Source organism: Dermacentor andersoni, chromosome 2, assembly GCF_023375885.2.
Source record: "Dermacentor andersoni chromosome 2, qqDerAnde1_hic_scaffold, whole genome shotgun sequence".
In the NCBI taxonomy this organism is placed as follows: domain Eukaryota; kingdom Metazoa; phylum Arthropoda; class Arachnida; order Ixodida; family Ixodidae; genus Dermacentor; species Dermacentor andersoni.
Window position 1 is genome coordinate 194,568,376 of NC_092815.1, and position 22,848 is coordinate 194,591,223.

Here is a 22,848-nt window from a genome sequence, read left to right on the forward strand (position 1 = left end):
CACAACTAGCACATAGCACCACTAGGATGGAGACATTGTGTCGTGGGATGCTTCCTTAAAAGTGGGCAAGAAGATTCTAAAGGAAAAGTGTGAGATGGTCACAGTAATAACCAAGGCAATTGGCATGGGAATGACCCAGCTATGAAGGTATTATCAGATGTGGACAAGCATATAATACTAAATGGCGCCTTGCACGAGTCCCAAGTGTCAAATGTAATGAGTATTGTGCATTGAAAGGGCCAAAAATGTTTTGTACATGCAAGGGAACACTATGGGCATTTGATAGCAGTTGCTTAGATGTACTACATTAAAAGGAACCAAACAAATTCCCTTAGACATAAGCATGCAGCAAATTCAAGGACTAGATGAAGCTTCAAAGAAACTGCATTTCATGTAGGATAGGTGTGAATGACCTTTGTGCATGAGATCAGTGACAACAACACTAAATGAATGCAGTACAGTGTCTGTATCATATCTTGTGCAGACCAAACTAGCCTGGAGTTTCAGCATTCCTTGTCAGTACATTTAAATAGGCACAACATTGTTCAAAGTGCAATATTCTTCTACAAAACATAATATGCAAGATGTAGCATGCTAACTCTTGTGGCTCAACAACTACTGAACCGAAACCTCAATGAGCAGTGAAGCGTCCTTGTAATTTTCATCGTAACCATACTTTTGCTCTTGTAAGTGAACCTCTTTAGTTAATTTGCTTGTGTATTAATTTTTCTTTAGGCAAGTATTTTTTATACATGTTAATGTCTCAATCCTGCTTTCTCTTTCCGGAGCTAAAACAAAATGCCTCTTATTTCAATTTGATCTTTTGACCTAGGAAGCCATCATCTGGTGCTGTGTACAGCAAGCACATGCTTCGGGCAAGGAGGGAGCCAGCACCATATCTACATCAGCAAGAACCTCGGTGCTCAAAATAAAAATTTTCTGTGCAAATACCTGTCTTTTTATACTTCCAGCATGAATTAATAAGTTTTTTTTGCCTTCACATGCAGGAAGGTTTATAGGAATAAATAGTGACTGTTGAATGCCCAGGAAAAGCCTTGAAGCCATTCTACTTGTACAGTGATAAAGTACATGTGTACTTGAACTTGATAGTACAGAAACGAAAGGCAAAGTAACAGGCAAAATGCTCGGGGCAGCAGTCGTATAAATGGTAGATGAACACAGCTAATTGTGCTGTCCAGTTTCATTCAGTTTGACCAAGTGTTGCAAGAATTGCCTTCAATATGAATCATTCAGTTTAGCCAGCTAAAGTCGAACTCGTACAAACTTTGGTATGTCTGCTGAGAATTTTAGCATACATGGTATGTGTGCATCCTTCAGCAGCACTACAAGCCCAATAAGGTTTTTGCGTTACTGTCCCCCCTCCCTTGGGGTTATTGCAGTGTCTACTTCAAGTGCTTGAGGGTATAATGGAGAATGACTCCAATTTGCTATAAATATGTGCAGTGTTGATGCAGAAATGAGAAGGCTATATAAATATGCAGGACAAGAGCTGGTAGGCCTGGTTATAAGCATGAATTAGAAATTTGTAGATCAAAGGCACATGAATACAATATGTTAAATGACATCCATATGTGGGAACTGCCTACATGAAAGGAAAGAAAGTGCAATGCTTGCAACCTACCAACACAAACATCAGTCGGGAAGGATTCTGTGAGGATCCACTAAGTGGACTATTTCAGCACACACTGATTAGGTAGAGCTCTAAGCTGGTAGAGCAAGCGGCAATCGTCACCGTGGGCTCTCGTGCTCTATTCATTCAGCGTGTACTGGAATGGACAGTCCACTTAGTCAACACTTACAGACTAGCCCCCTAGGGCTGTGGAAGCACGCAGTATATTAAGCTTAAGTCTGTGTGGAGTGCTACCTCCTGCTTATGTGGCAAGTCCTCCTGTTTACCTGTTCCTTTCAACTGAGAGCTGAGCACCGCCTAGGTTGACTCAGAAAAAGCAACCAGCGTCCATAGAATTCAAACTACTACTATTTGCCCTATAAAAGGGGACAGTGAAGCCTAAAATGACACTTGACTTGGGCCATATTTTTCGCAATATGCCCGAGAATATTGGGATTTCCCATCAATTTTACCCTTCCTACATCACATACACTCTAAAAACTAAGGGAGTGCCGGGCACTCTCTTTGAGGGAGTAGCTGCTTGTCCCATATTTCACTCTCTTTTCGAGAGTAGATCGACCCTCTTTGAGAGAGAGTAGGTCAACTCCTACTGACAGAGTTTTGTTACTCCACCGCAAGGGATTGCTAGTACTCTTCCGCAGAGTGATAATACTCTTCCCACAGGGAGTGCTAGTACTCTTCCGCAGAGTGCTAATACTCTCCCCGCAGGGTTAATAAATAGTACACCGCCAGACCGAGTACTTCTACTCCCCCAAACAGAGTGCTAGTACTCTTCCCAATACCCTCTTAGCCAAGTCCTGGTCACGCATGCAGGCAGGAAATCAGATCAAATTAGGGCCGCTGATATACTGTTCCCTAGGCTCCTCAGAGACACTGGCCCGATTCCAAGCGGCCTTCAGAATAGGCGTGAGCAAAGTTATGCAGGATTTTAGTCATTTTTTCCTGGCTATTTGCTGCCTACCGTGAGGCGTGACTGCTCTGAGGCGGCCTATGCGTATGCGTCACGAACGCCACTGAGGAGAAAAAAAAGCGAATTAACACTTAATCTGCAAAGATCTTCGCAAATTTCACAATCAGGAGTCACACAATCTAATTAGAATACAATTGTCAAGGGAATCACATACTTATCAAGAATCACAATGCTCTATACATCATGTGAATTCGAACCCGCGTACATCGCATTTGTACAATTCAAGACACACATCATATCCATTACAACACAGCGCCGCCACGCCCAGTCGTGTTCTTTTAGAGGTTATATATATACCAAACGTACTTGATGAATCGGCTGTGGTGGATGGGGTTTCTCTGCAGTGTGCTGTGCTGTTGTGTACTGGAATACGTGTGCGTTTGCATCATTTCCATTCCTTGCTACGACTAACGAAGGAAGACAACGTAGACGACAACGTGAGAACTATTCACGGCTTGTCGTCACCGCAGGAAAATAACAAATGTGCCGTTCAGCTCATGATCGAGTGCTTCTCCAGTCCATGTTCTCCAAAATACGCGGATACAAAGTATTGCGCCAACCATCCACGTATGTGAATTTAATTCGCGCGTATACTGGTGAGCAACTGCGACGCCAGTACCAGGCATTTCGACGTGCCTCACGCTGCCGTGTAGGCGTTCTTTTCAAGTGCATTAGTTTAGAGTTTGGTTCAGTCCTCTGTGAGCTGTTGTCCTGCATTAGCAGCGGATCGTTAGCGTTTTGAAGCGCATGCATTCCAGCATTTGGAGACTGCTTATGCCGATAGCCGCGTCAAATGCATTGGCACGCATGTTTAAATGACTAATGTGTCCACTTGTTACGCGTGCACTGCTCGTATCCTGTGGCAGTGCTCGTTCTAAAAGCTTCGAAGACCATCTACACTCATGCGTGTGTTCAATTTATATATGCACAGGATGGACTTGCCGGCTAGTTGGTTGAGCATTTTAGAAGAAACAGCGCAACACAAGGACGACGCAAAAACATGCCACACCACGAAGCGCTTGTGTGGTTGATGCTTTTTTTCGTCCTTGTGTTTGCGCTGTTTCTTCTTCCACGATACACGCACACCACAGGTACGCGAAAGTTTAGGAGCATAAGTGGTTAACTGTTTTCCCCGTTTTCTCTCGGTGTCAATGGCACAGTGCGTTGCCCGGAATTGTGCACGCTTACCCCCATATGCAGAAATGCATCATAACTTGAAGCCCATGCTTGATTTGATCTAAACGACGCAAGTCGTGAACGCACCAAAAGAAAGGCAGTGAGCGTCTTGGGGGACGTTCGCACCAGGCGTCGTTTATATCAAGTCAAGCATGAGCTTTGTATTAAGATACATTTCTGAATACGGGGGCTAGACATCTGCTTCTTCCAGAAAATGTCGAAGAAACGCCCGCCAAAACCAGGCACATTCGTAAACTTAACTAGGCAATACGAAGCTCCATAGAAAAAAAGAAGAGTGGTATTAAAAGCTTTCAGTATTTTTCTTTACTCCAAAATAGTTGCGCTCTCGTGGCTTCACTGTACAGAGATAGTGCAGCGTTAGCTAGAAAGCATGAATTTCCTAACTCCATGCCAAAATAAGCTTGTAAAATTATTTAGGTGCTAGAATCCAGGGTTTGTAGCGATCCTTGAAAATCCTTTATTTCTAAAATGCCATTTTCAAGGCATTGAAAACCCTTGAATTTTTAGAAGTACTGGAAAGTCCTTAAACTTGTACACTTGGCTAGACTTAGCAGACATTGCCAAGCGCTTTTTTTCCCTTCTGTGGCACTCTTTCGCATGTCACAGAGAATTGTCTCTGGAAGTAATAGAAGGAAAGCGACATCCTTAAAGTTGAAATTACAAAGGAGCTGCAGATACCAGTTTTGCGCACATGGAACCGGCGACAAATGTGCTTGGAGGAGCAGAAGCAGGAAGCTCAACAGTTGAGGCATTCGAAGAGAAGCCGTGAAGAGTAAATTGAGAGCGACAGATACAATAAGAAGAAATTAGAAATGACTATTGCTTATTTGATGGTGAAAAAAGCTGAGGCAACAGATGACATCACATACACTGTCAAACCAAACAGTATTCAAAAACTGCAAATGTTGCAGGTCCAAGTAGTTAATTGTGCTATTGCAGAAAAACTTTGAGCGCTTCCTTCAAATGCTTCCTTGTGTGCGTTTAGTGGTGGGCGGTGAAAGGCAAATTAGCAGTCTTTCAAATGTTTGAAATCACTGAAATGCGATTTGTTTTGTTTTCTTTTGTTTGCATTAAAGTTAACGGTGTTCTTGAACAAGTTATTGCCTGTCCAAACTACTACACACATTGCACGAGGTCCTTGAAGTTACTGTGTCGGGGCCTCGAAAGTCCTTGAAAACCATTGAATTTTTTTCTTCAATATTGCTACGAACCCAGTAGAACAACTGTCATGGAGTAAAAACCTTGGCTGAACAGGGGCTTATACGCAGAGCACAGGAAGACTAGAAATGCAGTAGTAGGCATGGAGGGCCCTGAAAAAAATGTGCCACATCCGCTCGTCTGCCTTATGTTTCTGCACCGACTGTCGCATTTTTAATAGAAGTGCACTTTCTGTTCTACTCCAATAAACGCAACATTACGAACTCCAGTGTGGGGCAGTCCTTCAGCCAGTGCAGAACTTTTTCTGTACATCCGAGTCAGCTCTGTCATTTTTCCAGCATTGTAGTACAAGATTTGTTAAACTGGTTTAGCAGAATATGAGCAGTATACTCTTAAATTAGCTGTTCATTTGTATGCACAAGTTCAGGTCCTCAGTTTGGTTGCATGACAAATTGCCATACCTCAATAGATACAAGAAACAATTTTATTACAGTTTAATAAAATCCAAACAGTAATAATCACAACAATATAATGACATACATTTCTTTTGGTACGTATACAGCCCATGTCTTGGCAGTGTATAAATTCAACTATACACCGCAAGTACTGCGTCCTGACCACTATTATTCACATGTGTAAAACCATCACAGCAATTCAACAAATATCACAGTAATTAGTGACATACACTTTGTAATTGCTTTACATGAGCATAATGTATACAAATGGTCCCTGTGTACCTACACATGACTAGTGCCACCCGAGTACTATTAGTCACAAGTGTAAAACCAACAAAGCAGTTCTTTAAAAAATATCACAGCGCTTAGTGACGTACATGCTGTAACTCCCTTGTAGAAACTTAATACAAACACGTGAGGACACAGAAAGCTAGCAGTGGGCATACATGGGAATACCACCGCCTCAATACTAAGTCACAAGTGTAAAACCAACCAAGCAGTTCTTTAAAGAATATCACAATGCTTAGTGACATACATTTTCTAACTAGCTTATATAAGCTTTATACAAACATGAGAACATACAAAAAGCTAGCGGTGCACCCGCGTAGAAGTGCGGCCATCTGAACACGATTATTTGCAAGTGTAAGCTCAACAGAACAGTTCGTTATAGTGACGCACATTTTGTAACTGCCTTATACAAGCTTAGTGCAAGCACAAGAATGCAGAAAAATATAAATTAAAAACTTGCTCTATGCATACACAAACAGATCCACACAAATGGTAAACACCGCTTTGAAGACAAATGTGACTGTGGCAAAGCGCAGTGCTGTGCCGGTTGAAATTGCCACCCACAAAAGTATTGAGCAATGCTTAAACCACAGGCAATAAAGTGCTGAAAGACTGCGTCTCTAACGTAACTATTTTAATTCAAATTTCTTGAACATAGGTCTCGCTTGCAGATAAGGCATCTGATCCAACTGACCTGATTTTACACCTGCTACATGCATACAATGCACTCAGATATAACTGGTAATAATAATTATAAAAGGCATTTAAAAACTTGATAGTATGATGAAGATGCATGACTAGAAAAGTTCTGTCCCCCTCGTACTTGTTAAAAAGGTGTAAGTACGACACATGTTCTTTTTTTCCTCAATTTTTGCATTAATGGACAGCCGGGAACCTCGAACCGACACAAAAAAAAAGATACTGCTATGTTAATAGTGTTATGAATAATTTTTTGTGAAAGCTTTTTTACAGACAAGTTGCAGTCTCGTTTCTGGAGGTTGAGCTGTATCTTGCAAAATAACTTGAAAAGTGGTCACATGGGAGCATGACACTATATCATAATGTTAGTTTCAGTTGACTCTCTTGCCCTACAAGTCGCTGCTCACTGTGGCCAGTGATGCAACAGCAGTGTCTGTGTGATTTTCATCACACTTCTGTCCTATGCCATTCTTACCAGAGTTGGCGGCACATAGATACCCAAATTTCGATAGTGTTGCTTTCTCAGGTGGTTGCTTTTGATTTGCTTAATATCAGTTGGCACTTCAGCTGCATCAAACTTCTTTTTTACCTCTTCAACAACAACATCAACAACAATCTTATGACACCTGTGTGGTCCTTCTAGTTGCCTACAAAGACCAGTCAATCTAGCAACAACACTGACAGTCTCTACTATCTTGTAATGGGGGAGAGGTGTGTCCCACCATGTGTTCCACATTGTTGTCACTATGTGGGCTGGCTAGGGAGGCAACAACTGTAATATGTTTGCATTTGCATATATTAAAGTGATGCTTGTACTGTGTTATAACACCTAACTTAGTCTTGCACTTGCTGCACAATAACACTGGCTCACAGTCGTGGTGAAAAGCTTTTGTATGTTGAGCAAATGAGTTGTATCCACTACAAAAAAAGTCAGTGATAGCACACATGTTGCTCTACCAGGAATGGTGTGGTTTCTTCTGACACTGCTGCTGATGCTGACGCGCTGCTGCTTGCCTCGTACACTGTTGCAGCTGCAGTAGACATGGCAGTCTCTGTATCTATTGCTGCCGTGTCATCTGTCATGGTAACTTCCAAGTGGTATCGGGCTCACTTCTGCAACAGAGATGTTGTTTTCCCCTTGAGGGCTCTCATGATCAGGACCAATAATTTCGTAGGCATTGTCTCCTGCATCGAAGAACCAGTAAGAACAGCATGAATTAATAAACATAGCTCTAAAAAGTACGGACATCAAGACTTAACCACAAGCTTTGCACATAAGTGACCGGGCTTAATGAATAATACTTGCAGGAGGAGTTACACAATTGTTTGTGTATATTACAGTAAAGCCTCATCAGAAGATATTCAAGAGGCACGGGAAACATGTCTCTAGAAACCAAAAATTTTGAGACACTGAGGAGCCAGACTAGATCACTTTATTATGCATCATCACTAAAGTATGTTTTGATATATCTGAAGGAATAAATGCTCAGGGTGGCTTAAAGGGCCCCTAACCACTTCTCGACATTTTTTGAACATTTCAAGTAAACACGCGTATCGAAATCAGAATGCCGTCACGATCGACGAAGCCAAATGCCAGAGTGCGTAGCACTGCCGGAGCACCACAATATGAAGAAAATGACCCCGTGCGCCTCTCTGGACCTATCCTGCACCCCCCAGTTTGTCCTGATGTCACCAGGCTGTCTCTGATGATGTCACCAGTTTCCGGTGCTGTCGATTGGTCGAACGAAAGTGTACGACTGCCGGCAAGGCCTGCAAGCAAATACACACACTCCTTCTTCCTCGTCGCGTTGCGCGCGATGCCATTGTGGGCAGCCAATGGGGGCAAAGAACAGAAACGCCAACAGAAGGGTCTCCCTATGAGGCTCTTCAACACGAGTCACCATACAGTTCCGTTGTATTAGCGCCACCCCTCGCAGGACGACGGGCCAGCGCGGCAGCAATAGAGCTCGTTGGTGTTGGCCTGTCCCGTAACATTTGGAGGTGTACTAGGCAAGGAAAAGACGATACTGTCCATATGGCGTGTACCAGATGAAAGAGTAAAATGAGTGGGGAATACTTTTCGATAATCAAACACACGTAGCTCCACTATTACTGCACCGTTTCGAAAAATTCTCGTGGCTACCTGTTCATTGCCTTATTGTGTAGAACTGCAACACCGCAACTAAATTTCAACCTCGGTGTTTAGGGGCCCTTTAAAGAAGACATTCACAGCTTTTTAGTGACTGTAGATTGTGTTAGCTTCCTTCCCAACTTCTGGAATTTAAACACTTCACTTTGCAAGCCTTGTTGCTCGCAGTACCTTTGAGGTGCTCTTAGACGCTCGTCAGCTTCAACTGCCGACACTTTCTGCCCTGCACTGTCCTCGTTGCCCTCCTTTTCTGGTTCATGCTAAAAGAGACATGCGCGATTGACTTGTGTAAGGATTGCGTGATCTTTACGCCCTTCGGAGCACACAAGGTGCACAAAGTGAATGTGTCTGGGTTGTGTCCCTTCGAAGTAGTGAATACTTAAAAAGTCATCCTTAGTAACAAAGGTGTCTCTTGTATACAGTATTGTTAACGTAGCAAACATCGGAAAACCAACCAAACCATTTTCAGATGTCTCTTACAACCAAGTGCATCTTGTAATGAGATTCTACTGTACTGAATATTTTTCAACTATGGATCATCTGCATGTACATATAGTCACAAAGACATGCGTGGAATGGCGAATCGGGAAACAGTTCGTACTCTTACTTTTTGTCCCTAACATAAGCAGCTGATAACAATATGATAAAAAAGCAGGCAATGAGGCTAGAATGGAACATAATCCTTCAGCTCTAAACAGTTTTTTGGGCCCACATCATTCCCTCATATGACATAGGGAAACAACTTGATTGCAGTAATGGCTGCATGTGATCTGAGTTGATTGAAACAAACTATACGTAAGGTTGTCCTGTATGTAATTTTATCAGAGTGCTTTTTAGATGTCTTGCTGGTGATCCTGGCTGCTCGATGCTTCTCATGCTTTTTGGCACGATTCCTTTTTTTCCACTCCACTTTTTTTTCAGATTTTCTCCCCTTTCCCTTCCCCCTTGTGTAAAATAGCACACTTGAAGTATCAAATCTGTTGAACTAACGTGTGTATCAAACCTGTTAACATGTGTGCTTCTCTGTGGTATGTGTTGTATTTTTGCGCTGCACAATTCAATTCAAGATGAAAGATGGAACGTCCCTGCCTTTAGTTTAATTGTGTGTGTGTGTGTGTGTGTGTGTGTGTGTGTGTGTGTGTGTGTGTGTGTGTGTGTGTGTGTGTGTGTATGTGTGTGTGTGTGTGTGTGTGTGTGTGTGTGTGTGTGTGTGTGTGTGTGTATATGTCTCTCTCATGTTTTGAAATATATGTACATTCAGGAGTGCCTGCATGCCCTTCTCTCCTGCTCCAGTGACGAAAAGGAGAGCCTGTTTATGTACCATAGTAAAAAATTCAAAGGTTTTCACTGTGCCCATTACATCCCTTATCATATGGATCTGTCACAATACAGAGTAGCAGTGGTCCATAATACTAGCCCATCCCAACATAATTATAAATTAACACATACCGACATGCTGCGAAACAGCTGTTGAAAAGCCGCTGGTGAAGGCAATTTCCGCAGCACTGCAGTGGTACAGCCGAGTTCCACCTGTATAGTGACAAATCCATATGCGTGTTAGCAACTCAGTTGCTGATGGTTTCATAAGCTTTACACTACACAATAAAGTAATCTAGACAACTTTGTTGGAACAAATGCACATAATTAGGACTTAAACACTAACACGATTAATTGCCCCCAATCTCTCACTCACTAAGGGATAATACTACTGAAACATCGGTGGAGAGCTCAGATTAACACAGCCCATAAAGGACAAGCGTTCTTTGAGGAAAACAGCTATAACAGCGGTTAGTTTTCTTGATCATTTTATGTGGTAGCTTTGATTTAAATGTCAAGCAGTACTATAAAATACGAAGTGCCGCATTTCCAGCAGCAGAAGGCGTCGTCAGGCTCATGGTACAACAGATTTTTGCACTGTTTGTCAATGAGCCGACACATACAAAGAAAACCGAATTCACACATACATATACAGTGTCAAGTGCACTTCTCCTTCTGAAAACGCAGCCACCAGTTCCAATGTTGCTGAAAGGAAAGGTTATATAAAGTGCGAGACTGCATGGAACTGCCACTTATGACTGTAAATGTATGGTCTGCTGATTGCAGAGGTAGTCACATGCTATTTCTAGTCTCTTTTAGAAGCATTACTAAAGAATAAATTAAAATCTATTCATAAGTCACGAATTTCATGCATCCACAGTTTGGCTAAATAACCTGTGAGAAAAAGACATGTTTACCTGGAATAGCAACCTTTTTTCCTGCTGCAAAACTTTCCTTCGAATTAATGAAATAACTTTACAGCGTCATAATGCGTTTCTCGCAACTACTTGCCGGCAGTGGCGAGTTAGTGTTTATATCCGACTCATTGGGCGACAATACTGCCAAACACAAATGCTTCACGAACACGAGAACACGTCCCTCGCAGAGAATAGCAACCATATATGCCTCTGTGAGACATGATCGCACCTTTGTGGTCAAAATGTACATTAGAACGACATCACCATCTCATTAAAAAAAAAAGCCTCCGTACAAAGCAGCCGCCAACTGCATAATGTGAAATTGCAACTGATGTCCACTTACTGGTGGCCTGTGTTTTAGTCACTTTTGGCAGTTGACTGGGTGCTGAGAAATGCACGTCCTGGGTTGTCCCTGCAAAACATACAGGGTTATGTCAAATGTTGAAAATATATATATGCCGGCATTTCATCAGTCGCAAAACAAACGAGTAAACTAATAAACAACTGTACTGTAAACAGAGTACACATCATAAGATAGGCTGTCAACTGTTAATGCATTACACAAAAAACCTAATGCATAGGAAAGACTATATGTATACACACGAAGCTGACACACAATTTAATTCGCTCTAGGTTTTTCCGTGCAGTATATTCAAATTATTATGTCTCGTGATTAGAGCAAAATTAGTGTAAATTACGAACTAAATTATCTACCCTGGAAACTTTTCTTCAATATGCACCTGTGCGCGCTTCGAACGAGTAGCGTTGTAAAATTTACGTACATGGCATTTAACGTAGTTGCTGAACACGGATTTCCTTTGCACTGTGTCGTGTACAGTGAGCTACATATATCTGCCCCCCCCCCCCCCCCCCTTTTTGTACTAGCCATACTGCGTGCCACTGCACCTATACGCACGTCAATAAACCTCACGACACAGAAATAAAAAAAAGCGCCAATCACCCATGCCTGCATGTTGTAGTGGGCCTAACCTAACCAAGCATGGGCTGTTGCTTTTTATAGTAAACACAGGCACCGTGCTCATTGCAAGTATGTATCATGTCGCTAAGCAAATATGCAATTTCATTGTACCACTATTTTTTTATCACATGGATATATCTGTTGAGAGGCAAGACAAAAAGCAGTCACTTCTCAGAACTAATCAGCTTTCTTAAAACACATCTTTAACTTTTCAATGACACTTGCTGCTATGTGTTTGTCTCCAGAGAGCATACTTGATTTGACTTTCCAATCAGAGACATTACATAAATATACCATGTTAAGATGACTGCCTGGAGCACGTGAGAATTTTCATCTTCGTGTAACATACTGTATCTTGATTTTGTTGACATTTGGTCAAATGGTACACCCAATATACCCACATACAAGTTTTCTTGTCCAAATAACATGCCAATGTATTTTGATTTTTTGGCATTGGCTCCTCTGCACTACGTGAAGTCGCGCTGCACTGGCTCTTTCACATCCTCGTGTCCTTGCAGCTGCCTTCTTGCGTTATATAAAGCGGGTGCCTGAAAAATATCGTATGCAAAAGTCAACACAAGGGCATGGTGCAAAACAACATCAAGACAGTCAAGGCCACGGCAATAAAAAAGTCTTAGCTCTTAGTCTTCCTAGTGAAATGCATGCAAAACATCCAAATGACTGCAACAGTCAACTGCTAAACTAACTTCAATTTTTAGATTTAAGCAAAAAAAACAAATAAACCACAGTTCATTTTTGTTTTTCATGAATGTTAGAATACTCCTGCTAATGAATAGAATATTGGTCATTTTCAGACGTCATAGGTCTGTCATGAGTCTGGTGTATCGCAAACACCACTTGTGACACATCCTAAGCACGTGCCCAGTGTGCCCCCCCCCCCCCCCCCTTCGCACCATCCCTGGTTGTGCCACTGCTGAAGCCATAATTTGAGGACTATAGCTGCAAACATGATGCTCAGTAGGGATGAAAATACTGTCCTTGAGCTCAATGGATATATGGATGTGCCTATAAAAAAGGGCAACAAGGCTTGTTATGGCAAGCTTACCCACATTTCAATACTAACAAGTTCACTGCGGCCTGCATCTAAGCTTACTAAAAGGCATGAACTTATTTTCATGCATGAGGTGCGCAGTGGAGTTCATTTTTGACAGACCCGACTACTGCTGCAGTTTGAAATCTAGCATTTTAGATTCTTGTAGGCATGTAAAAGTTGCAGTTAAACCGCAGTTATTAGTTTATTACACCAACCTATTGTTCTGTGTACGACAGACTGGTAACACGGAATTAAAGCAACATTTTATTTTGATATTTTATTTCTCTACTAAAAATATTCAAGCGATAAACACATCTTGATCTGCCATACTATAGCAAAATGCACACATTACGCTTGTAACCCCCCGAGGAAGGCTGATTTAGCTGTTCATACGACATAACTCTGACACGCCAACTCATATTAGCAAATGCACAGGCATGTCCAAAACAATAAGCGTATGCAAAGCGCCCCTGCAATTGTAATTCCACACAGCAGCCGTTATATTCGATGCCGATGCGTAACTAGCTGCTCGACAATTCAGCGAGTTCGTAGACATAAGCATCCTTTCAGTTTCGCACCGTGCACGAAAACCGCAAAAGGAGACAAAACCAGACCTATAATCACACCATTTCAACATGAGCAAAAACAGTTCAGTCTTAGGGATAAACACTGTGAGAGCGATTTAGTGCGCGACGGCGACGAGCGACGGCTTCGAGCGACAAAACGGGCCGTCGCTTGAACAGATGGCTCGGTTCTGGAAATCTAGAAATCGTCGCTCGTCGCCCAGAAGTGCTATGAGCGACTAGCCAATAGCGCGAAGCCGGAACTGGATGTACATACATCGCTCAAATACTACCGACTGTCGCGCGGAACGAGCAAATGATTCAATTTTTATACGTGCAAGGATAAGAACGTACTGCAAGACCTCCGGAAATATTTTATGCTACTTTATGCTACGTAAAATACATCAACGCAAATTACTAAAGCACGCGTCACGCGTGACTGCAGCCCTCATGCCGGCAACACCGGGGAGGCGTCGCTCCAGATCGTCGCTCGCACGGAGTACGACTTGTAGGCGACGAGCGAACGCGACAGCCATCTCCGTCGCGTCGCTTGTAGCTGCCGCGCGCAAGATCGCTTATATGGGGTTTATACTTTTTTCAGCATAAAACATGGATTCCTCATGCGTTTTCAGTAAGTTCAAGATAACGCGCCCAACTGACCTCTTGCAGCATGCAGCTGAATGCCTGCGGCAAAGTTTCTAACTAGCACTGGTGCTGCACGTAACTTCAGTGGTCGCAGATTCCCCCTGCGCGAGACACCGTCAAGCGCGCGGTTTATAAAAAAAAAAGCATGCTGCCAGCAAAATGACGCCTTCTGTTATGTGATTCCTTAGTTCAACAGCGTTCCGTACATAGTAGACTGCCAAACTGAATAAATTCAAACACACAAAACGCACGCTAATCACGCTCCGCATAGGCTCGGAATCACGGGCTGGTGAACTAACCATTTTAAGCGTCCTCTCGCCTGGCGTCTTATTGAACATACCATAGTTCTGGCAGCGTTTGCGATTTTTAAAGCTCTTACGGACAACGGCAAAGTGATAAAATCACATGCAGTTATCGCGACGACTGGCTTTTTCGATTGACATCGAGAGACAGCGCGTACGCCTAGTCCTTTGTCAATCGCGTCGGCTAAGCGCAGCGACGACTTCCTGGCGATAGCATGACATATACGGAGAATGTGCACCTAAGTTAGAATTCACTTACCGTGGAGGATTTGTTGTTATATCCAAGGCATGACGAACGACTGTCGTGTTTTCGTGGCGGCGCGAGATGGTTGACACACGATCTCCCTCGGCTGGCCTTTGCTCGCTGGACAGATCACCTTTCTCAAGTGCTGTGTTGTTCCGCGATCTTGAGCGCGCGCGCGCGCGGTGGAGCCACTCCGAGTGAAAAAGTAGAGCGCTCGCTACGCGTTCCTTTGAACTGCGGCGGCCTGTTCTCTTAGAAGCAAAACAATGTGTTCTTTGCTCAGCGTGCATGAATGATACATTGCCATGTTCGGGGCCAGCCACCTCCAGTTGAAGCAGAAGATTACGCTACGTTTTGTTTTCTATTGCCGCAAGAGTCTCTCTTTTCTATTGTCGCAAGAGTCTTTTCACTCTCTCTCTCTGAAGGGGAGAGTGAAAAGCACATTTCACTCTCTCCTTGGTGACAGAGTGAACAATGCATTTCACTCTCCTCGACATTTTGCGAGAGTAAAACGACGCTTTGAAGAGTGAACCGGCAGCTTCACTCCTGCGATACCCTTCCTAGTTTTTAGAGTGTAGTGAACAACCTGAAAACTTAACACTGTTGCGCAGAGCGATGAAGGGTCAGGATTTGAGTGAGAAAACAACACGACACCTGAGCGCAAACTACGAACTGGTCTATTTTTCTGCAAGTGAAGCGTACATAAAGCCTACACGCATGCACAGGAGTCCTCTACCCGGTCTACCTACACCCTCCATTGTCAGCGATTATGCTAATCTCTTTATTGCTGAGTGAAATAGACGGCGGGCTGACACATGAGCCCTGTGGGTCCACCTTGAGGTTGTATGCTTCCACGACTTCTCTTTTCCTTTGGTTCCTACTTTTCAGCAGAATCATTGTCTTGTGATAATCACCAGTTGATAGTTTGTGCTCAGGTGTCGTGTGTTGTTTCCTCACTCAAGTCCTGTCCCTTCGTCACTCCGCACAACAGTGTTATGTATGTCGAACCAACTAGCCCACTGCAAAATTTTCCTGAACTTGAAAACAATTGTAAACTAAAGTCCGTGAGAAACAAAGTGTTCTGTCATGACATACAGATTTATGCATGATCACTTTGCTATATAAAGATACAATTTTAGCCAATGTTAACGAAGAGCTTCACTTTTGGAGTTCACTTAAATAATGTCTGATGCATTGTGACAGTACGAGGTCCTGGATATGTTACTGTGGAGATATGTCAACATTGAGCCTATTCCTGTTTATTCTATGGATAGATGCCTTCACGAAGAGTTGGAGAAACTGCACAATACAATGTTTTATATCACATGTAATAATTATGCTGTGATAAAGTGTACACGCTGAGCTTAATGTTTTAGAAAAGCTCAAGAAAAGGCTCCAGAATAGGTATGATGGATAGGCAACCTTTTATTTGGCTCTCTTCATAGTGAAGTCTAGACGCATCACCTCAGCCACACTTAAAAAATCTGTGGGCTCGTACTGCCCATGCCTTTACTGCACAAGTTGCCTTGGTGCTCCCAGTCTTGACAGGTAACACTTAAGCACCCTCTCATGCACATGTTTGTTCCAAAGCTACAGTTGCTAACTAAAGTAACTCCCACATGCGATTCTGTAACTCTAGACCTAACTGCAAAAACGCATGCAGTACTACGAAAAAAAATATGAAATGTGCACAACTTCAAATTTCGTATAGGCAACAGATAACTGGTAACCTGTTAGAGTAACAAAATGGATGCCAAGGAAAATTCACCCAAAGCCTTAGGCAGGAAAATGAGGTGTTGTGATGAGATAAATAGCAATCACATTTGATCGACTGACTAAAAGCTGGCAGGGGTATTGCATTTGACATGATTGAAATGAGCTGCAGCATGGCATGGTAACAGTGGCAGCCTTTACAATGCCATGCTCTCTGAATTACACTTATGTGCATCCATATGCTGCAGCGACCAACTGTTTTTATTCAAGAAAGCCAGGTTTGTGGTTCAGCACACATCATACGCTGGCAAACTCACTGATGAGTCAACTCCCTCAGATCATCCCATGAGTCTGAGTGAGCCCAGCTGAGCAGTATTTTGGCGAGTTTGAGCCCGAGTGAGCTCGGCTGAGTAGTATATTCTTATGAGTTCAAGTGAGCAGCTAAGTATAATTTTGGCGAGTCTAAATAGTGAGTTCCGATTATTTTGCCAACATATATATGGTCCGTGTACTTTCGAAATTCAGGTACGACACTTGCGCATAGGTTGGAAATTAAGCTTCTCTCCAAGTGACTACTGCAGAAATGATCATAGAGCTAGAGAAGAACGATACGCCTTAATGATGCAGCGTGCCGCGCGGGATCCGTGGTGTGCAGCGTGCCAGTGGATGGGTGCGTGTTTGGGAAATTAGGGGGTTTCGACCCATCCACAGATAATTTCCATAATACCTTTCTCCAGAGTGTATTATTGCGATAGCAATTTTTGGGCACCCTAAGCGAATTTTCGCCATCGCCCTGATGTTTGGTTTAAAGTCCAAGTGTGACACAAATTATAGTGCCCCGTTGCATCCCACGTGCTGGGGTTAATTGCGAATGAAAGGGTGCGAGGGTGAGCCGAGAAGGATGGCAGCTTTATGCGCGCTGTCCACGTCCCGTGATCAAGCGCGCGCTAGGGTAGAGAGCGCGCGACGTCTCTTGCCCGGCCGTGCCCGTGCATACGGCTGTCCGCGCGCAGCAGAGTGCATATACACGGCCCGCGCGTGCCACATTTTTTAAAAGTAATTTGCGGCCGGTTTAAAGGCGGCAAGCCGACGTGGCTGCTGGTTTCACGAGTGTTGGAAGTAGCGTTATTCAAGTTTCGGACGAAACTTAGAGAACAGTGACTTAAAACAGTGACTTCCTTAGAGGGGCCAAAATTTTGGGGCGCATGAGCGGCACGTATAGTAGAATGCAGTGTTCCATTGTAAAAAAATTTTTGATGTAACAAAGTAGAGTGCTGAGTGTTACGTCTTTGTTACATCAAGGTTCAACAAAAATTAAGCGCTGGAAATCAGCGCTGGGCGCATATGCAACTGGATCCACACTGAAAACATTTGAGAAAACATTTTTTAAAAAATACTCTGTACATTTGTATAAATCCCTACCTGCAGATATTCCTCTGGTTTAGCCTAATTATGTGCTGCCTACTTAACTTACTGACGCAGCACACGTATCATTGCGAAATTTGCTTTTAGAAAAAGCACTGAGTTATTGAATTTTGCGAACAGAAAAAGAATTGCAACTTCCAATATAGCGCGCCTCCTAGGCTATTAAATAGCTACAATGTCCAAGGAACGTACTGTTTCCATGAGTGGTTTACTCATGCAGTAAGATGTACTGCTCCTACACCTTGTAATAAAAAGCATATGCATCGACACATAGCAGCTGATATTCTTGCTTATTTTCTCATCACAGAGGTAGATGGGGCACATGAACCTATATGCTCACACAAATCAACGTGACCAACTACTGTGGAGACATGGCAACGAATTCTTTGTTTACCTTGTACACCACAAGTGCGAGGTTTGCGCATTCATTTGACTTCATGAAACCCTATTTATACTACAGGCTTTACGGCAATGCTTGCATGCAGTGCGGTGAAGCGCTCGACAAAACTGCACATATATTATATGGTTTGTTTGATATTAACTCGAGATGCAAACGTTTGTGCAGGCAGGCAAGCAATGTTTCCATTCACGCAGCGCACCAAAAGAGCGTGGTATATGCATTGATCTGGTTTCATGACATCGTACTTTTGCCACTAGCTTTACGGCAGTGCTTGTGTATAGTGCTGCGAAGCACGACGGAACTGCACATTATTATACGGTGTGCTCGAAATCCACTCGAGATGCAGACGTTTGTGCAGGCAGGAAACGAATGATTTAATTCACATAGCACAACACGAGAGCGCGCTCTATGCAGTCCTTTGATTTAATAAAACTCTATTTCTGCCACAGGCTTCACAGCAATGCTTGTGTAGGGGGCTGTGAAGCTCGACGCAGCTGTAACAACATCCCACGGTACACCCGATTTTTACCGCGTTTGTTTTAAAGGGCCCCTCACAGGCTACATAACAAATTTTGGTTATACGCTGAAAGTTGTTACGTGCCCTCTAAGAAGTGTTCTACCGCAAGCATTTTTCAAATTGGTTCATTAACAGCAGAGAGAGAATGATTAAAGTGCCGCGAACACATGATTTCAGGAGGCAAGCGTCGCCGCCTATATAAACACTCTCTCGACTTTCCCCGTTTCGCCTGTGTAAGCGAATTTCCTTCACTGCGTTCTCCCATAACGGAGCCGAGGGGTCGCGCGGCGGGTATACCCTGCCGTCTTCTTTTTTTCACCGTCACTGGCACACTTCCGGTGACGGTGTCGTGCGAGCTGTTGCTCTTGTCTCGTTTCCTGTAGCGGACGATAATGCGCGCTCTACACAAGAACACGTGATTAGCGGTATAAGTCAGTGCCCCAGCACTGAGGCAAACGCGAGGGGATGAAGGAGCATGATCGCAATGCTGGAACACAGTAGACAATGACGTATAGTTTCGTTCTCTGCGCGCGTGCAAACGTCGGAAAAAGGAGACGAAACGGAAATTCATATTGCTACAGTGCGAAGTAAAACAAAAGCACCCAGACATTCGGGTTGTATTTTTCATTATTTCTCTAAACTTCAATTAGTCCACTGAAGCAACAGATTCAACAAATAACTGATGCTGCCTTGAATCTAAGTCACGTGTCACTCTGAATGACATCACAGCACAGCCTGTGCTCCTACGCAGCAGCAAAGTTATGGGCATTCATCTGCTTGCTGCTGCGATAACATTATGATACTTGAACTCAGAGGTACGATTTTTGTTGTGTGAGGTTATAGATAGCATGCAGTAGACTACTTGTCTGATGTTAAATGCTATGACCCATTGGCAATCCACGATGCACTCAATGAAAACGTTTTTATGCTGTGTGCGGCGTGACTCACCAGTGACCCACACGCAAGAATTCTCGCTCTTGTGTTGCCATCTGAGGTTTGAAATTGCAACTAACATATATTTTTATTGCATTGGACACGGGGTGGCATGTTTGTTTCGGAGAGTCTAGTGTTCCTGTATATAGCATATACAGGAACACTAGGAGAGTCGAGTGGCGGCGCATTTCAAAGTTGGGTTTCTTGCAAACTTTCGCCGCAGTTTTTGAAATACGTGCCGTTGGAATAAGTACCTGCATTTTTCTTGCTACTCCCAAACTTTTCAGCGTGTCTAATAGATAGATCCTCATGCCCCTTACGGATGCAAAAAAAAAGCACAATGCAGAGGAAACAAATAAACTTAGTTTTGGGCCAGAAGAATGCACCAGCAACTTCGCGATCACCAGCGGATGAGTCAAGTGCTTCAGTGTCAGATGTTCAGCAGTGGACAGACAGTGAAATCAGTGACAAAGATAGTGTTTACGAACCATCACAGACCTCAGCCAGCATGTCGAATGGAGAGTCAGACCTGACTGATGATTCTGAGGTGAATGATTCAGGATATGATGCTCTCATTTCCCTCAGCCCATCTCTAGAGAAATGGACACCGGCAACAACCACTTCGCCTAGTGTGACACCGCACTCTAGGCCGCCCACTATCATTCAGTTGCCATCTAGCCGTTATGCCCCATCTTTATGTTCACTGTTTATTACGGATGACATTTGGCAAATGATGGTCAATGAAACAAACAGGTTCACACAACAAGTGTTGAAGTCAACTACTCCTAAATCTAAATCACGGTTGAAAAATTGGACGGAAACCAATGCCCAAGAAATTAAGGCATTTATTCGAATACTGATTTGTATTGGTCTCCTCTGTCTTCCTACTCCCAAATCTAAATCAAAGTTGAAAAATTGGATGGAAACCAATCTCCAACAAACGAAAGCATTTGTTGGAATACCAATTTGTATTAATCTCGTCCATCTTCCTATCTGAGTCACTACTGGGCAAAAAGTAACCTGTATGGTGTTGAACTCATTCGTCAAAATATGAGCCGTGGCCGCCTTTTCCCTACTTTTGAGGTTCCGGAATTTTGCGGACAATTAACTGGTTGCAGAGTTGCAGGATCATGTCTTTAAGATCCATCCTCTGGTAGAGAAATTGAACCAAAATTTTTGCCACTGTGCTTGAGCCGGGAAAGGAGGTTGTGATAGATGAAACAATAGTGCCATGGCGTGGCAGACTTTCGTTCTTACAGAGTCAGGCTGTTCAAGGCATGTACCAAAGACGGTTACAGGCTAAAGGTTGATGTATATGCCGGAAAGTGTGACTGAACAGTTGGCATCGGACATGCCGAAGATGTATGCTTGAAACTCCTGCAAAATTACAAGGAAGTCGTGTGCCTGCTATACGTAGACAACTTCTACATGAGCTTGCCGCTCACTCTTCGCCTTCTAAAGGAAGACACTTTCATTTGTGGCACAGTTCGCTCAGTGAGGAAAGGGCTGCCAAAAGATCTCACTGAAGTAAAGGTTGCAAATGGCAGTGTTACCGGACTTCAGTCCAAAAATGGAGTGAAGGCACTGAAGTGGATGGACAAGAGGCCTGTTCTGATACTCACATCTGTCGCCAAATATGAAGCAACTTTGGTGGACAGTGGGAAGAAAACAAGGGACGGCGCACCAATCATGAAACATCAGGCCGGTCTCGATTGCAATGCAGCAAAAAAGGGCGTCGACTATAGTGAACAAATGACGTTATACCACAACTGCCTTAGAAAAGGAGTCAAGTGGCACAGAAAGGTAGCTGTTGAGTTGCTTGTTGGAAGTGCCATCATAAATGCGTGGAACATTCGTGGCATGCTTGAAGGAAACTCTACGCCAATTATAAAATTTCAAGATGAACTGGCTCATTCACTGTTCGGCCCTCGTCAAGACAACATCGAAGAAACTCGTGGGAGAAGTGTCCACATGCTAAGAAAAACTGGCACATCGGCACACGACACTCAGTGGCACTGCACTGGCTGCTATGCGGCAAACAGTACCAGCAGTAGCCCAAACACTACGGTGAGAGAGAGAAAAGTGACCACTTTCTGTGGATAACACCCCGGCAAGCCATTCATCTGTTTGTTGTGCTTTAATTCTAAGCACAAGTAACCTGATAAGCAAGCTAGCTTCAACTGTAAAATGAGTAGGATGAAAACTTCAAAACATGGCTAATGTTCATACTAAATTTTAGCCTTTCTCTAACTAATACATATTTCTAACACAGGAACTGACTTCTTGTCTTTTCTAATGGCAAGCACTTTGTGGTTCAACATAAATTTCTAGCATCATGAATCCATTGAGGGGCTACAGAATGTATTAAAGAAAGATAAAAATGCATAATGTTGTGCTGAATGTGATCAAGACACATGTACAAGAAACTATAGTTATTAGTTCGATGAGGACAGTAATGTGCTTTAGCAAGTTAGAAATTTGTTACCAACTTGCCCACATTCACATCTTAACAGATTTAACAATGTTTCCACTACGTGGAGAACCTTGATCTACAGTGCTTTTATCATCCTGAAGAAGGTTGGTGTTCCTATTATAACACGTGTACTTAAGAAGCTCAATCTCTCAGGATTTCATGTTGTTTTACTTGACATAAGCTTACAAGGCTTACAGATTACGTGCTCGTATCTCAACGTGAACACTTACTTCCTTTTCAATGACTTTCATTTCTGTAAAAGCACAGTAAATTTCGTCAGACGAAAAGTGCAAAGGTGTTTTTTATTCTTTCATACTTTGTGCTTGCTATTATACAACTTACTTATATTACAACTTGCTTGTTTAGAAAACTCATAAAAAACACTCCCCCCCCTTTTTTTTTTCTTCTTTTACTTTCCATTGACTCTGACTTTCAGTATGTTAATTAACTTCAGATGAGCTTGCTCTCAGGCTAGTTTGTACACACTGCTAAGAATGAAAAAATGGAGAGAAAACGGGACAAGAAAGAAAGGCCTACAGAATGTTGATTTGCGCGCGGCAATTTATATCAAGGATGGGGTGCTGGACCAGGGAAGCTAAGAAGCCGCCACAACAAACTAGGGGAGCTAGATGAATGGCTTCGATGTCCACACAGAAACATAAATATAGGAATGTTAGAGAATGCTGTGTCATTCAACAACCCCGTGAATGTTGAAAAGTGCGACAGTGATTAGCTGAAAAGAGTTTCAGAGAGCTCCAGGGAGTGGGAGGTGGATAAAGTAAGGGGGCTAGGGTGGTGA

At 43.1% G+C, this 22,848-nt stretch overlaps 2 long non-coding RNA genes across 2 annotated transcripts; one reads left to right on the plus strand and one right to left on the minus strand.

Annotated features, from left to right (window-relative positions):
• The first annotated feature begins 17 nt into the window (after nucleotides 1-17).
• Nucleotides 18-948, plus strand: LOC129383719 (uncharacterized). The gene is made up of 2 exons (XR_011892888.1): nucleotides 18-147; nucleotides 833-948. It is a non-coding gene; the product is annotated as an uncharacterized lncRNA (long non-coding RNA).
• A 4,498-nt stretch (nucleotides 949-5,446) lies between these two features.
• Nucleotides 5,447-11,626, minus strand: LOC129383722 (uncharacterized). The gene is made up of 3 exons (XR_008611584.2): nucleotides 11,145-11,626; nucleotides 10,017-10,097; nucleotides 5,447-7,603 (listed from the first exon to the last, which is right to left on the minus strand). It is a non-coding gene; the product is annotated as an uncharacterized lncRNA (long non-coding RNA).
• Between the last annotated feature and the right edge of the window lie 11,222 nt (nucleotides 11,627-22,848).